Here is a 14,843-nt window from a genome sequence, read left to right as displayed (position 1 = left end):
TTGACTGAAGAGCAAAACACACACACACACACACACAGGTATTAGAGGCAAAGTTGTGAGGAGAACACCGAAGCTATAGCTCAATCATCAACAAGACAGTCAGGTCATTTCCTGTGTAGTCCCTGCAATAGGGAGATCCTTTTAACTCAGAACAATTTCTGCTAGATTTTATGTAAAATCATGGAAACTGCAAGGAGACATTTTATAATTGGCAAAGCTTGCTACAAATTTGCAGCCTAACCCCATCCAGGGACATCTAAACCCTAGAGGAAGATGTGACTCAAGAAGTTCTGAGTCACCAAACTATTGTTGTTGCAATTTTTTCTGACCCAGAATTTTCCATTTGTGGGTTTTCCATTTTTCAACAGGTTTAAAAGGTATTGTTTTCATAGCAGCTTTCTGCAAGAACAAAAAGGAGGGAAAGAAAAGACTTACCAGATCTCATTAGAAAGAAGAAAAGCAAATTTCCAAAAGATCTGGACAATCTTGGCTAAAGTTAAACCGAGTTTAATTATATTACATGGAATCACCAAGAATCTCCCATTGTTAATCAAAGCACGATTGCCACAAAACAACCATAAGATATTGCTGAAGCCATTGTTCAATCTCTATAAACACCGATTCCAACATGAAGCACCAAAACTGTTTGAGGATGTGGTGAAATTAAGGCCCGAGATTACATGTTGTAGGTGACATGATAACGTAGGAACATTAGGTCTGAGACGTATGAGCAAGGGTGACATCCAAGTGGAGAAAACTAGTGATGAACAGAGACTACAGAAACAAATCCTTTTGCTCCAGGTACTAACGGGACAAAAGCAGGTCTGCAGATCTGACTGGCATTAAACTTGTAGGAATTTGGAGACTTCTGGAAAATGCTGAGTTACCAAACCTGAGCACAAAACTAATTGAAGAAATTTAATTCAAGAAATTCAAACAAACAAAGCACAGACTCTCATTTTTAATTTGTGCAAATGCAGAAAAACACCGTGAAATTAATCCGTTCTGCACTGGGTGGTACCCAAGTCCCCAGAGCTTTAAGCACTTTATGACCAGTCTTTCTGTAAGTTATAGAAATTCAGCACACAGTTGGCTGACAGGTGTCCTGCTTACTGACTCAAAAAGGATTTTCAAATTTATGTTAAAAAATGAAAAGGGATGGTGGGGGGGAGGAAGGGGCGGGTGTCTTTTTTTTTTTATTAAATAAAAACCAGCAACAATTACCTTCTAGCAATGGCAGAAAATGATTCAGATACAAGCATAAAGGATCACATTTGCTTTTGCAAGAAATTTGGTGAAAATAAGAGTGAATCACAAAAACATTACCTGATGTTTTCATTTTTCTTTCCTCAAAGGTGACATACAGTTTACAGAATTCAACCCTATACAAAATAATTGAATTAAATTAAAAGGAACTGAAGGAAACTCCTTACAAGCACACAGACGGAACACAGGGTAGATGCTCAGTCCACGTAAACCAACGAAGGAACATCAGGTCCCAGGAAAGGAAACTGGTTTACAGCATGCGTAGATCTGAGTAAGCGAGAGACCTCCTCTAAAATAATAATGGATATACACCTCTAAGAAATTGATTTTGGAAAAATTCCTGTAGTAGACATTTAAAAAGGATGTCATTTTGGGTCAATACCGATACCAATGTAATGGTCAGAAATGGATCTGGCATAGACACAAAAATCATGGATCAAATTCCTCCCTCGGTCACACTCCGTTAGCTGAGATGATGAATGCTCAGGATTCGGAGCTCCCATGCTGCCTGACGTGTAATTCCACATCTCGTCCCACTGAAAAGTACAGAAAATTTTGTAAAAACAGTACAAAATGCTAACTCTCTACTAACTGCAACATAAGCAAATCAGACAATGATGACCCCTCCTGAGCTCACCCGATCCATGAGATTAGAACTGTTGAAAGGTTCAACTGAAAAGCAAGAAATGTTAAGAAAAAAAAAAAGTACTTTGAGTCCTGAAAGCACTCAGCAACCACAGAAAATTATTTTTTGTTTGGATTACAAATAAGGAATATTGGCAAATGGCAAGAATAACCAATTTAGACAAGCACATCCCAACTCAGCATTTTGAACGGACAGCGCAATTTCTTTGTAAAACACCTAGATCAGTGTTGGTGTCATGCCCTGCACAAAATAGTGAAGTACCAGGAGCATCGTGAATACATTCGTTTTTTCCAGAAAGTGTGACTAATCCTGCAAATTTGTTTTCAAGTGTACAAGGCTCCAGTAAGGTATCTTGGCACTCAAAAAAAAAAAATCACAAAATGGTGAAGAGGTTGCAGTGAGAGTTAAGATTGTTGCAGTACAACTACAATAGGGCTCACCTGCCTGCCCAATGTAAAAGCACTACATAGGGCAGAAGTTTAAATCCAGAGTTGATTTTCATGCGTACTTACGGTGTACAAGCTACCCAAATGGATACTGCCGCTGTGCACAAAGGACAAGCATACTCATGACAGTAAAACATCCACAAAGCGCTCGGGTCCCAGGCAGGGGCACAGGAAAGGCAGGCTCATGAGCTTAGCTTCCCGAGCCAATGCAATTGCCAATCCAGCTCCAGTGGATAAAAGTGGAAAACCAAAAAAGAAATCCTTACACCTGTAAAAGATGAGTTGCAACAACCAGTCAGAAGGTAGGGGACAACTGGAACAATAAGCTTTCATTCCAGCCCATGCTTTACAGAGCAAAGTGGGTAGAGGAAGCCCAGGAACAAATCTTGACCTTGAACTTGCACAGAATCCTGGCAAATGCACAGGGAAGCCATAACAGCACGATTATTGGCTTTGTCACAAATAACCACTGTTTTTTAAGACCTCTGTACTCCAAATAAAGGAGAGGACCTGAAGTAACTCAAGTCTGAGAAAAAATAACTTACCAGCAGAATTATGGAAGCACAAACCTGAAATCCCATGGTGTGTCACACACAGAAAGGCAAGGGTCTTGTCCAGTCAGAATTACAGAATTTTAACCGTGGATCATGCCAGGACAACACAAAAGTAAAAGATGCCCAGTGTTTAAACAGCTTTTAAGAATCACTGAGAATATCAGCAGAGGTGTTGAGATTTTCGTGCCCTCTCTTAATTTGATTGTATCGTCACACAGGTCGCAAGCAATACATGTGCAATACCTCTCTTCACCCTATAAGATTCCAGTTACTGAATTCTCTTTAGAAAGAATATTTTTTTCCTGCATTAGACATTGTTGCAATTCAGACCTGGGATGACATTTTCATGATAACTTTCACTTATACGCTTAAAACACTGGCGACACTCCAAACACAGTGCTTTACATGGCATGGTCTTTTGAAATGAAGAACATTTCATTTTGCTCAGTTGATGGCAAACAGTTTCAAGAATGAGAGTCTGGAACGCTTGGGTGCCCTGAGATTCTTTTGCTGCCGAGTTGCTTGTTTTGTTTGTCTGTTTTAAATTAAACCCACCGATACAGAATAACTATGTGTAACTAGGCAGCTAATAGTATATCACAAAGCAGGATGCAAATCATTTTTAGAGCATCATTTTTAAACACAAAAACAATCAACATGTGATTACAAAAGTTTAATGAAAGACACCATATCTGTATACTAGAAGGAATGCATTGAAGGTTAGGCCCCCACCTAGAGATGGAAATTAGGAGGTTTGGTGTCCTTATCCGGTACGGACGCTGGGAGAGAAAGGTTTGTCCAGGGGGTGAGAGCTGCAGCCCACCCAGCCCCACAGGAAGCCTCACACCCATCAACGCCGCTTGCTGCCCGAAGCTGGCGGCTGCAAACAGCCTCCCCACGGCAGGCTGAAACGATCAGCATCCTTCGGAGCTGAGTTGTGCACACAAGCTGATATCAAATGTGAAGCCAGCAAGAAGAGAAAAGTCATTTTACATCCTCCGCATCCTGATCTTGTAGCAATGAAACCAAAGCTCTGTACAAGCACAAGGATGCAGGATCAAAGCATACAAATGAAAGCTGAAAAGTCTCTTTAAAAAGAAGATGAGATGACTTGAGAGGGCAATTAGAGGCAAAACAGGAATTCTGTTTTGTTTGTGATTCCAAGACTGGAGCCAAACATCACAATTCAGTAGGGCAGTTTTATTTAAAACTACCACAAAAAAAAGAATTGCCATTTTCTAGAAAGCGCCTGTGAAAGCCAGGAACCCTGCCAGGCCAGCTAATAGCACTCGCTGCTGAGGGCAGATTATGCTCCATCTCCCCCAAACCCATCAGGATTAACACCAATAAGCAAACGTGAGAACCCAGGAGAGGCTCTGACAGTAGCACTCCACTGCAATTAACTCATTCCCTCAAAACACAGCCATTTACATCAATCAGCAAATACAGAGACGGAGAAAAGAAGAGACAGAAGTTTCACCAATACTTCTGACCCTATATTTAAACCATGTCACGTGGTACTGCATGTCAAAGTCATTTATGTGATTACTTAATGATTCTGCACATCAACATGTTTCATAGGCTTAATTAATAAAAATGCTCTGCTGGAAATCAAACTGATTCTGCTTTGCTTAAAGACGGGGAAGGAAGCTACAGTTTCAGCATTATGTCAGGAAAGAAAAAAAACACCGCCTCCCTCCTCCCCCTCCCAAAAATACAGTGTGAGAATCGTTGGTCTGTCAGGATCACCAAGCACCACATCACATACAAGCTTTGCTAGATCAGGGACAGTGCTCAGCAAACTATGAAGCTGGGTTCTGTTTCAATACGCTGTTACCCCTATCATCACACCCTTTTCAAATCCCAAATTCAGATTTTTCCAAATCTATCTATAAAACAATCTGTACTTGATCCTATTGTAATAGCTATGAGTAGTCATACTCATACCATGGGGAGTCAGACCACAAAGTAAATACAGGTTTAAAATATTATCACATTGGGACATCCTGGGGACTCAAGGCAAAGGGCAAAGTGATCACTCTAAGCTTTTGATAGTTGTGCCAACAAAACTGCAGCCAACAGCAGTCTTCACCAGGGCACAGGCAGTGGAAACAATGTCATTTGCATGCATCTGTTGCCACTTGCTAAGGAGTGCTTTGCTAAGGACAGAAAAGGACAGCTACTCCAGCACAAGCACACTGGGCCTGACCACAGGTTTCAAAACTAGCCAGAGAAATTACAATTTTCTTTTGTATGGTTGAACATTCACTGAGTATCTTCTTATATATGCAAGGATACCTAGGTATGTAACCTCACTTGTCAGAATCCTTTATCTTTGTGTTAATTTTATGACCACTCAGTTCTCCTTCTGCTTGTGGGATGAAAGCAAATCGATGGAGGGGAAGGGTCACTGCCAAAGGTCATCTATATTTAATGCAATTTCATGTGCTGGGTCACATAGCATTCCCAGACTGAAAAGAAGGCTCTGTTGCTAGGACTTAAGAAAGAAAAACCACCAGTTGAAGGCAGCGTACAGTCACACTACACGCAGCTGTCAATCACTTCTTACTGTGGCTTCCAATTTGTTCAGAATAACTAGAAGAGTTGGAAGGCTTCCTCTAAGTGCACCATTCTATTATGGGGGGAAAAAGTTTTTGGAGGGTTCACATTCATTTCATTAGAAACAAGCCCACAGGATTCACTTATTCCCAGTAGCATGAGCTCTGTTAATTCACTAAGCTTGCTTACACAGCAAAGGATTTGCTGTTACACATCCCACACCAAAAGGAAAGGGGAAAAAAAAAAGCAGCCTATTTCAGCTGCTTACTTTAAGTTTGTATGACATACTGCTGCACTTAGTGAGGTTCCAAGTTCGGGAAGCATGCTTACTCGAGAAAACATTGCAGCATATGTTTAATTTCAAGCATGTGCTTTCCACATCCCACTGCACTCATGCACATGGCTGACTAAAGACTTCAGTATACACTGGTGTGCTCCTCTGAATCCAGGCCAGGATACTTGAACAGCTCCATAAAGTCATTTTAGATGCTCATCTGACGAGAAAAAAAAGACTTTCTTTCAAAATATCAGGCTCCGTCAATACATGCAAGTATGTGACAGACAAAGTGACGAAAGTTTGCAGCACCTGACGTGCAAGTTAGAAGAGAAGGTAAGAGACACGCAGAGCATCAGGCCTGCTTTAATTCAGGCACACTTCATTTTTCTGGAATGCAACAGCAGTCGCTGCCGTTAAGTTTCCCATGCATGAATAACTACAGCAAAATAACGCTCAGTGTCTACAGCTGCCTGCAGGCTCCAGGAAAACTTGCTCATATACAACACGTATTTTACACTTCCCATGGAAACAGGAAGTTTCATTGGCAGAAATCAGAGCAGTGTGTAATCAAAACGGACCTATAATGTAAGGTTCGGTTCAAGACATAACTCACGTACCTGGAAACACCAGAACTTAAACAGCCAAAACAGCTTAATCCAGATTTACACTAGCATGAGTGGCAGTCCAAAATAACTACCATTTTAGCTCGTCCTGCTTGTCTGTCATACTTCTGGCATTCAAGGAAGAAGAGATTTTAACATGCTAGAATGTACATGCACCTATGCATATAAAACTAGATAACCTAATATATATCAGCATGGGTTTGATCAGAAGGTCTACTTATTACAGACCAGTCTGAGAGATAAAATATTAATTCACAAGGCTAAGTGAAAACTACAATATGTCTGTATTTTAGTAAAGCCTTTAACAGAGTATCTCAATCTGTAAACTGAGCTCGAAGTGGACACCCCATCTAAAAAAGTAAAAGCCCACACAAATCAGCCGCAGCATGTTACAGAGAACCACGGTAAACAGCAAAAGGCAAGCGAGCTAAAACAATCTGTGATCTACTTTGTCTTAGCCTGCTTTTTACTAGCAAGGAGGAAAGCAGCTTCTTGTTCTAGTCACATCAAGAGATTAATAATATTAATTCAGAATAGCAGTAAGCAGAGATAGGAAACAACAATACAAAACAGACAATTAACGAATACCTTCTCTTGCTACGATTCTAAACTTTCTGAAGCTAAAGGCACTTAGTAGCACGCAGAACAGAGTCTTGCAGATGGAAATACTGTTCCTGCAGTTCCTTGCCTGGGCTAAGCTTGGGTTACAGTGCCTTGCGCTGCCAGTGCTCCTTAGTCTGGAGCGGGCTGGCCATCCCAGGGGTGTAAATCACACTCTGCAGCCCACAGCACACCATGGATGGGATTATTCTGGCTCTCCTATTAATGTTCCGCACCCCACATACAGAAAGCCATAAGCAGCCATAAAGGAGACGGACAAGGTTACAGATCCCAGGCTTCCGCGTGCTCTGGAAGCGCCATACAAATATCAGTTTCATACACAGAAGACAGAAAATGAGGTGGACAAGTCTCACATTCTAAACAATGAGTCAATTGCCTCTGCAGCATCACATCACAGCGCGCGTGCCATTTAGCCCTACACGCTCTGCCCTCGTCGCCTTCTGTTCCCAGCGCAGGCAGGCAACGCATCACGCTACAGAGAGCAAAAATTACAGTTCTTTGCCACATTTCCTTCTGCCGAGAGAAAGACATGTCTTTTTCCCCTTGTTCTCTCTAGACACCAATGTGTCCATTAGAGGTCTTCCTTGTTCTTTCAAGTGGGAATTCAACTCCCAAGGACATGCATATGGCTTGGACCACACCTCCAAACCTAGAACCTAGCTCTACCTGGCTTACCATTTCAGAAGGCAGGAGGTGCAGATCAACCTGCGTGCTCTGAGGTTACAGAAACACCGTAATGGCTGAGGTCGTGCCCAGGGGGCTGCAGTAATCAAGTGTCCCCTCTAATTTGTCACTAATAAGTAAGATCTCCTGGGCAGGGACAAGCAGGCTTTAATATACAGTAGAAGGGAGCCTAATAATGTCACCAATAACGTACACCCTGTGGCTAACATTTACAAAGAGACATTTTTACTGCTGCATGGAGAAAGGAAGGGAAAAAGCCTCCTCTTGTTGGCATACACACGCATGCACGCACACACAGGCGCACACTGTTCAAAATTGTTTGAAGAGCTTGTGGTCTTGTTGTTAAACGAGTTGTGAATATTTCCAAAAAGCCTAAACACCAGACAATGGCAGCACATTGCTAAAGAATGTTTAAGGGGCTTAGGCTGATCTGATAATTGCCTAGTAAGACAAAAGCAGAAACAGCTTACAGAAGTAAAGGACATCAGTTTGAGAGAGGTTTCAGAAAAGCTGATCTTTAATTTTTAAGATGACATAGCATACACCACACAGAACCAAAAAAAAAAAAACCACTGACTACGATATGAAAATGGAAAGGCTTTTCCATCAGGAGAACAAATCAGTGTTTACGTGCACATTCAGAGAACAGCCATCGAGAACTCCGTGTTCAAAAGAGCAAGTCTTCCCACTTGCTCCGATCCATCGTAAGACACCCAACTAAGAGCAATTTTTGTTTAATACAGTCCAAAGGCGTGAGCACAATGTGAACACATGACTTGAACTTTCATTTTTTCTCCCCAAACTATCTAGATGAAGGAGCCAGGGCACGTAAAACATAGATCTTACACAAATCAGTGTTTCGTCTGCAACGCTGGTCTTGTTTCTATAGTCAAAACCATCTAAATTAGAGCTGGATGAATCCAGCAAAAATACATCTGTGAACATTTTTTTGGCCTGTTAAAATGCTTACGTTCATACACTTCCACATCAGTATTCTGCACGTATCCCACCCTCACATTTAGACAAAAGGAGTGGCCTCTGGCTCAGATGGCCCCCCAGCAACAAATCCTTGGAGGCTGGGCAAGTACAACTGAGAAAGTAACACCTTATTCTTATTATCTTCCCCTGGCACAGCTGTCGGAGACAGAGCACTGCAGTCTGAGCCAACGTGGCTATTTCTACAAACATTCATGCTGGTAAGTGGGAAGCAAATTTTAGATTCATGTGAAGAGGGTTATGCGTAACATCAACCTCCCTGCCCGCGCGCGCACATACACACCAGAAACACTTAACATATCCCATGAGGAAACAGGAACAACAACATCTGATCACTCAGCCCAGGCTGAATACATAGAAGAACTTTTTCTAAATATTGAAAGAATTAAAAAAAAATCCAAACATCCCTAAAATAGTCAACAAGTAACCATGAACACACTTGAAATCAAATTCTTGGCATTGCAATTCCACTAGCAGAAAAAGAAAAGCTAATATATTCATGAAAATTTGCTCTATTTTCATATGCATGTTAAGGAAAATCAGAGCCTAACTTTCACCTGAAAGTGCATACTATGCTCGGAGAGCCCTCTGAGGATCAACTGCATCTGTAATGCAGATATATGTAATGTACCTAAGAGGTTCTATAACAAGTAAAGACCATAAATTGAGAGACCCTAGATACGAATGCAAACAAATGAAAGTCTTAGAAGACAGTGTGCTATCACTAAGCAGTGCAACATCACATGCATGGTACCACAAAGCAATAAGCACTGTTCTTTTACAGTAAGTACAGCTATGCGTTCTATGTCATAGTTCTGTAATATTTATTAAATAGAAAAATCAATAAATTAGATAGCAAATCTCACGTACTCAGCACAACTCTGAATGAAGTCTGTGCAACATTTTAACAGTTAGACATTTATTGCAGATAGAGGCAGTTTCTCTGTTAGGTTTGTGATCGGTTGTAGTTAGGACTTTGTTAGGACTGAAACATACATTTCAAATGAGAAGCTGGCAAAGAATAAACACATCTGAGAGATGGAAAAGGCAAGAACTCCAAACTCACTGAATACATAACCTGTTTTTCCACAAGATGCATTTTAATTACATTTTGCAGATGTTTTTTTGAATCTTTTGCCACAGCATGTGAAATTAATTTTTGAGGGGAGGGAATGCAAGAGAAGCTTTACTATATTTACATGTTAAATAGTATTTGCTGGTCTAGGCATGGTAAAAAGCGTTCTGCTGTTCCAGGGCAGCACTTTCCAGGGACACTACCCACTGATTTCCAGGTCTCAGTAACTCAGCAGTGACAGCATTCCCCTTGTGTAGGTACGTGCATACACAAACTAGTCCTCTGTCTTAAGCAAATTTGGAGTCTTGATGTACGATGGATTCCCATTCTTGTTCCACACAGCTGGAAGCAAAAGCTAAAAATGGCCACTTTTCACTGCCGTTTTAAAATTTAAAAGAATTTTCCAATATTTAGAAAAGCTACATTTCAGCAACAAATGAATTAAAAGAAAAAAAAATCTTTTTCCATTACCTATTTTAAGCAATGCTTTGACTTATTGCAAGGGGGACAGACGAACAAGATATATGTGTAGATCTTCACTTGAAATGTAGGCAGGAGAGACAGTCCAGTGCATTTGCAGAGTATTTTGGTTTAAGCAGTTCAAAGAATACTTTCTTCTTCAAAGTCAAATTTCACCACCACTGGCCGGGTCATGTTCCACTTCTTATTTCGATTCCTATCCTCGATGAACTCCTGGTAAGGATCTTTCTTTGAAATAGCTTTCTTCGAGCGTACATAGCCAAAAAAGACAGTTAATGCCAGGAAAGAGTAAAACAACATGACAAAGAGGATGAAGAAATAGGCATTGTCATATGGTTTGTATTGTGGCTCTTTTTGTTCTGTAGCATTTTTCCTTGTGTCCAGGTTCCTTTCCAAAAGTTGCAGAACACATTGTGAGATGAGAGAAGCTAGAGCTGTTTGGTTCATGTTGGTGAATTAAAAAGCATGTAAGAAAACACGGAGGAGAACGAGCGCCGAGGGGCCCCAAGCAATGCTTCATTGAAGTGGGAATCTATCCACTCGCTTTAACAGGACTTGGATCTGGCCTCTAATCATTTCCTCTTTTGGTAAGGAATGCTGTTAAGCACTTATTGGGTCTCAGTCATTTGATAATAAGGCATTTGGCTGATAAGCCTGCCTTGCCTGTGAAGTGAAGTCTATTAATAATAACAATAATGGAACAATAACAAATCCTTGAGACGTACATCTGCCAGGCAGTTTTAAACGTGGGATTTTTTCTTTCCTTTCCCCCTCACCATATTTGGTGAACAGATCTGCTCAGGTCACTGAGTGAAAACATTTAAAAAGCTCTAGCTGAATATCGTAGAGGTCTGGCGGAAAAAATAAAATAAAACAAAACGCAACCCAGAAACAAAACACACCCTCAGTGAAGGAAGGTGCTTAAGTCTGTCTCTCATTTGACGCATGTAAACAAGTCACACACATTTGCAGACAAGCATCTCTAACTGCCCTTCTCAGGTGCAATCTCTCGGCATCACAGTTGGCAGGCTGTGCAAGACGGCCCAGAGTCTGACACCCTTCCACGCAGTCCCTAGAGAAAGTCCATCAAAACACATTGCCTGTTGCGCGAACACCAGCATTCAGGATAAGAAAGGGTTTTCAATTTAAGTACTGATAATGTTGTTTTCAGCCAGATGCCATCAGTAAATTAAACATGAAATTTTAACTCTGCGCTGAAATATGACAGCCTCAGAGCTCAAGCAGGAAGTTGAATAACGTCTGTGTGAGCATTAGGGCTGGTAGTCTGTAACTGCATGTTGCCACAGATATGGACCACACTGGAAAAATGTAAGAGAATAATACCCAAACAGGAAAGAACAGCCTGTAAAGTTGTTCTGGAAAATGAAAACCTTGACTGTCACGGACAAGTGGACTACACTGAATATTTTCAGGCAAGGAGTAAGGGGGTTAAATCTTCTTCAGTGTGGTTTGTCACAGGTCATGTCTCCTTGCATGATAATAGCAGAGCAGTGCTCTGCAGATTCCTGCTTCCTATTGTGTTTTACAGGCTAGGTCACTCTAAAGTAAATTGTTGTTTTACAAAGTAGTGAAACCTTATCTTGCTACAAAAAAAAAGTCCTTACTGCCACAAACGACAATGCCAGCTGTTTCTTTCTGTGATCTGAATTCTGGAGAGTAAGCACCATGACTTTGAAGTGGAGAGCACATCACCCGACTAGCAGTTTGCCAACTCTGAACTGTTTCTTTAGGCCTGACCCCCTGAACTGATTGTATGATGACTAATTCACATGCTAAGATTGCAGTATATCGGTATCACTAAACAGCCTGCATTTGTCATTAAGGGTTTCTTGTAAAAAGAAAGATGAAAGTGAAGTCTGTAATTTTATATGAGTAGCAGACTATGGTATAAGTACATTTAGAATATGCAACTTCTAGAAGAAATGTTCAGCTCCACATTTTAACTATTTGTTTTAAGATCAGCCTAAAAGAAGAAAAAAAAGAAGGAAAGAAAGAAAGAAAAAAAAATCCTTATAAAGAGCAATGCCAAATCCTGTTCTTGGTTAGAGCCAAGTTATTGGGAGAGATCTTATTCACCTATTCTCGTTCGTGAAGGAGAACAGATTTAGAGGACCTAATAGTGTTTTGAGGACAGAGAAGAAAAGCATTATGGTCAGTTTAACTACAAACAAAATGCATTTATTAAACTAGTATAAGAACTTCAGGGGAACTATGCCCAATTTATATTCATGTAACTGGAAAAGGATTTTCATTTAGGTTTTGCAACTTTTCCAGAACTCTGTAAACTCTCATTGTTTGTTTGTTTTTTAAAGAATTCGCTTCAGTAAAAGGAGCATGAGATTCTACATAAATTAAATTGGACACAAGCTAATCCCTGTAAATTTCTTGCTTGCTTGAAAAACCCACGACCTCTGTTTGCCAAGTTTATTGGGCTTTCTAGTACGAGCAATAATAGGTAAACAAATGGGGGGGGGGGGGGGGGAGAAGAGGACAGACAGACAATAGGATGCTGCAACTGCGTAGAGAAACAAGTGACAAGAATCACACCTGTGGATTTGCATTGACATTTTTGGGTTTACCATGAGTGAGTAGTGCTATGCCTACACTTCACCGTGCTCCTTCAGAGCCGCAGCACCCTACTTCTTGAGGTGCACAGTGCTTATTTCTTGAAGCGTTTTAATTCATACTACCCTATTCAGTGAACTGACTGTTCCACATATCTAAGCAGTTGCCTATGCTTCTTAACAGAGCAGCACAGAAATTTGTACTTTCTCTCCTCATGTTTTACAGGGTCAGATCCACACTAGCCTGAGCCTGGAACCAAGATTACTGTGCTAATACTAGATCACAAATCTGAATATGTAGGCTTTCCAGAGGTAGCTTTCTAACTCAGAATCCAGGTACAATAAACTCAGTTCTATACCTTCCTTTTCAGACATACTGCAGGATATTCAGGTCTCCCCCACAAGTGGAACTACTTTAGGTCACAGCAAGCCCATCATAATCAATACTACATTTTACCAGTTTCCACGTAACTACTCATGGTGTAAGTCTCCACATAATGTAACAAATGATGACACACAAAGGAAGACTTGCAACCTTAACACTGCCCACTTTAGGCAAGGTTTAAAGGCTCTGCATACACATGTACAAGACCATTACAAACCAAGGAATACACATACCATAGCAGACAAACTCTTCTGCCTCCAAGCTCAAAGGTTTAGATATGGCCTCCAGGCATTAGAGCCTCAACAGCACTCCCAACAGCCTTAGGAAGTATTATGCACCACAGCATAGCTTATTCCTTGCTGCTTCAGAAGAGCTTGCAGATGAGAGCAGTTTGCAAAAGGCTGATAGAACTCAGCTGTGCTGCCCTGAGGTTTGCTCTTCCGGAAGTGCTCTTGCCCAAACACACCTGTATCAGGAGACAGATTACATGACCCAACCCCAATTACAGGGAAATGTTCATTCACTGGTCTGCTCCTCTAATACAATCTAGTTTCATTGTAACTTAGGGTGATCTGTGTACTGTTTTTGTGTTTAGTTGAACAAATTGATGTTCTGTTAGGCTACGCAAACAAACACTGCTTTAGAGTTGCTTTTTTCTCTCCTTTCTTTTCACCCTCCCCCTAACAGCTATAAGTACATAATGGTGCTTTGAACAAGATCCTAAAGAGCTATTTCCATAAAGTGGTCCAGTTCTTTTTAGAGATGTAAGTACACAAAATTCTTCAAATGTGGGGGGACAATGAGTGAAGATTAAAAAGAAAGTAAAAGATTAAAAGGAAAAGACCATAAGAAAAACTCAAAGGGGGGGAAAAAGATCAAAAAGAGGATTAACCATGTTACTTGTTGTTTTTCAGAAATTAAAGAAGTATGGAGGATAAGGAATTTGTTTCCTTTTGGCCCTAGAAAAATGCCAATTATGGTAGCTAAATTGCCAGGATCACATATCACTATGCTTTGGAAATGTGAGAAATGGATGGGAAATATAAACACAGGGCAATAGCTTACAGTTATGTTATGAATTAAGCTACAAAAATATCAAGATTTAGTCACTGAATAAGCTGCCAAAGTTAATCTTTCCTGATGAACTTGAGCAGAATCAGAATACAGGCAACAGAACTGTAGTTTCACAGATCAAAATTGCCTGACTCGCTCATCTTTCCTATCACCAGTCCTCATGCACCTAAAATTTCCACTAAAATCAAAGGAAAGTGCCTGAGTGCACATGGACATAAGATGGAGCTCCTTATCTATTGTGCATATTCATTTTAGTTTTTGTTTTTTTTTTTCAAGTTTGGGGATTAAAAAAATGATATACATGGAGTCCCTTTTTGGCAAGAGAGTTTGTGATACTACCCACAGTAGTACAGCTTTTGTTTTCATTTAAAGTTTTAAGACATAATAGCAGAATAACCTTCGGGGGGTAGTGGGAGGGAACAGACAGGGAGACACAGCTTCCTCCCAGGTCCTTTAAATATAAGGCATTAGTACAGCCCTTTACTGATGACGATGGCAAAAGGAGGCAGGCAGATTCCTGCTGCAAGTTTGAAGTGTCTAAAGCTCGGTTATGATTTCCCTAGATCTACAGG

The 14,843-nt window shown here is 40.7% G+C and overlaps 2 long non-coding RNA genes across 4 annotated transcripts in view; both read right to left on the bottom strand.

Annotated features, from left to right (window-relative positions):
- LOC310904374 overlaps window positions 1-14,524 on the bottom strand; it is a 71,141-nt gene extending 56,617 nt beyond the window's left edge. Inside the window, exon 1 of one of the 2 annotated variants that reach the window (XR_014588264.1) lies at window positions 13,431-14,524. This is a non-coding gene — a long non-coding RNA (uncharacterized lncRNA). The remainder of the gene's footprint in view (window positions 1-13,430) is intronic. The other variant, XR_014588265.1, reaches the window with a different exon arrangement.
- On the bottom strand, window positions 429-3,009 carry LOC310904375. 2 transcript variants are annotated; one of them, XR_014588266.1, is made up of 3 exons: window positions 2,928-3,009; window positions 2,425-2,626; window positions 429-1,802 (listed from the first exon to the last, which is right to left on the bottom strand). It is a non-coding gene; the product is annotated as an uncharacterized lncRNA (long non-coding RNA). The 2 variants fall into 2 exon arrangements; XR_014588267.1 differs by having other exon boundaries at window positions 2,904-2,938.
- Window positions 14,525-14,843: the final 319 nt, after the last annotated feature.

Source organism: Anser anser, assembly GCF_964211835.1.
Source record: "Anser anser genome assembly, chromosome: 9".
NCBI classification, from domain to species: Eukaryota; Metazoa; Chordata; class Aves; order Anseriformes; family Anatidae; genus Anser; species Anser anser.
Note: the sequence above shows the minus strand (reverse complement) of the source record. Positions and strands in the feature narration are given on the sequence as shown.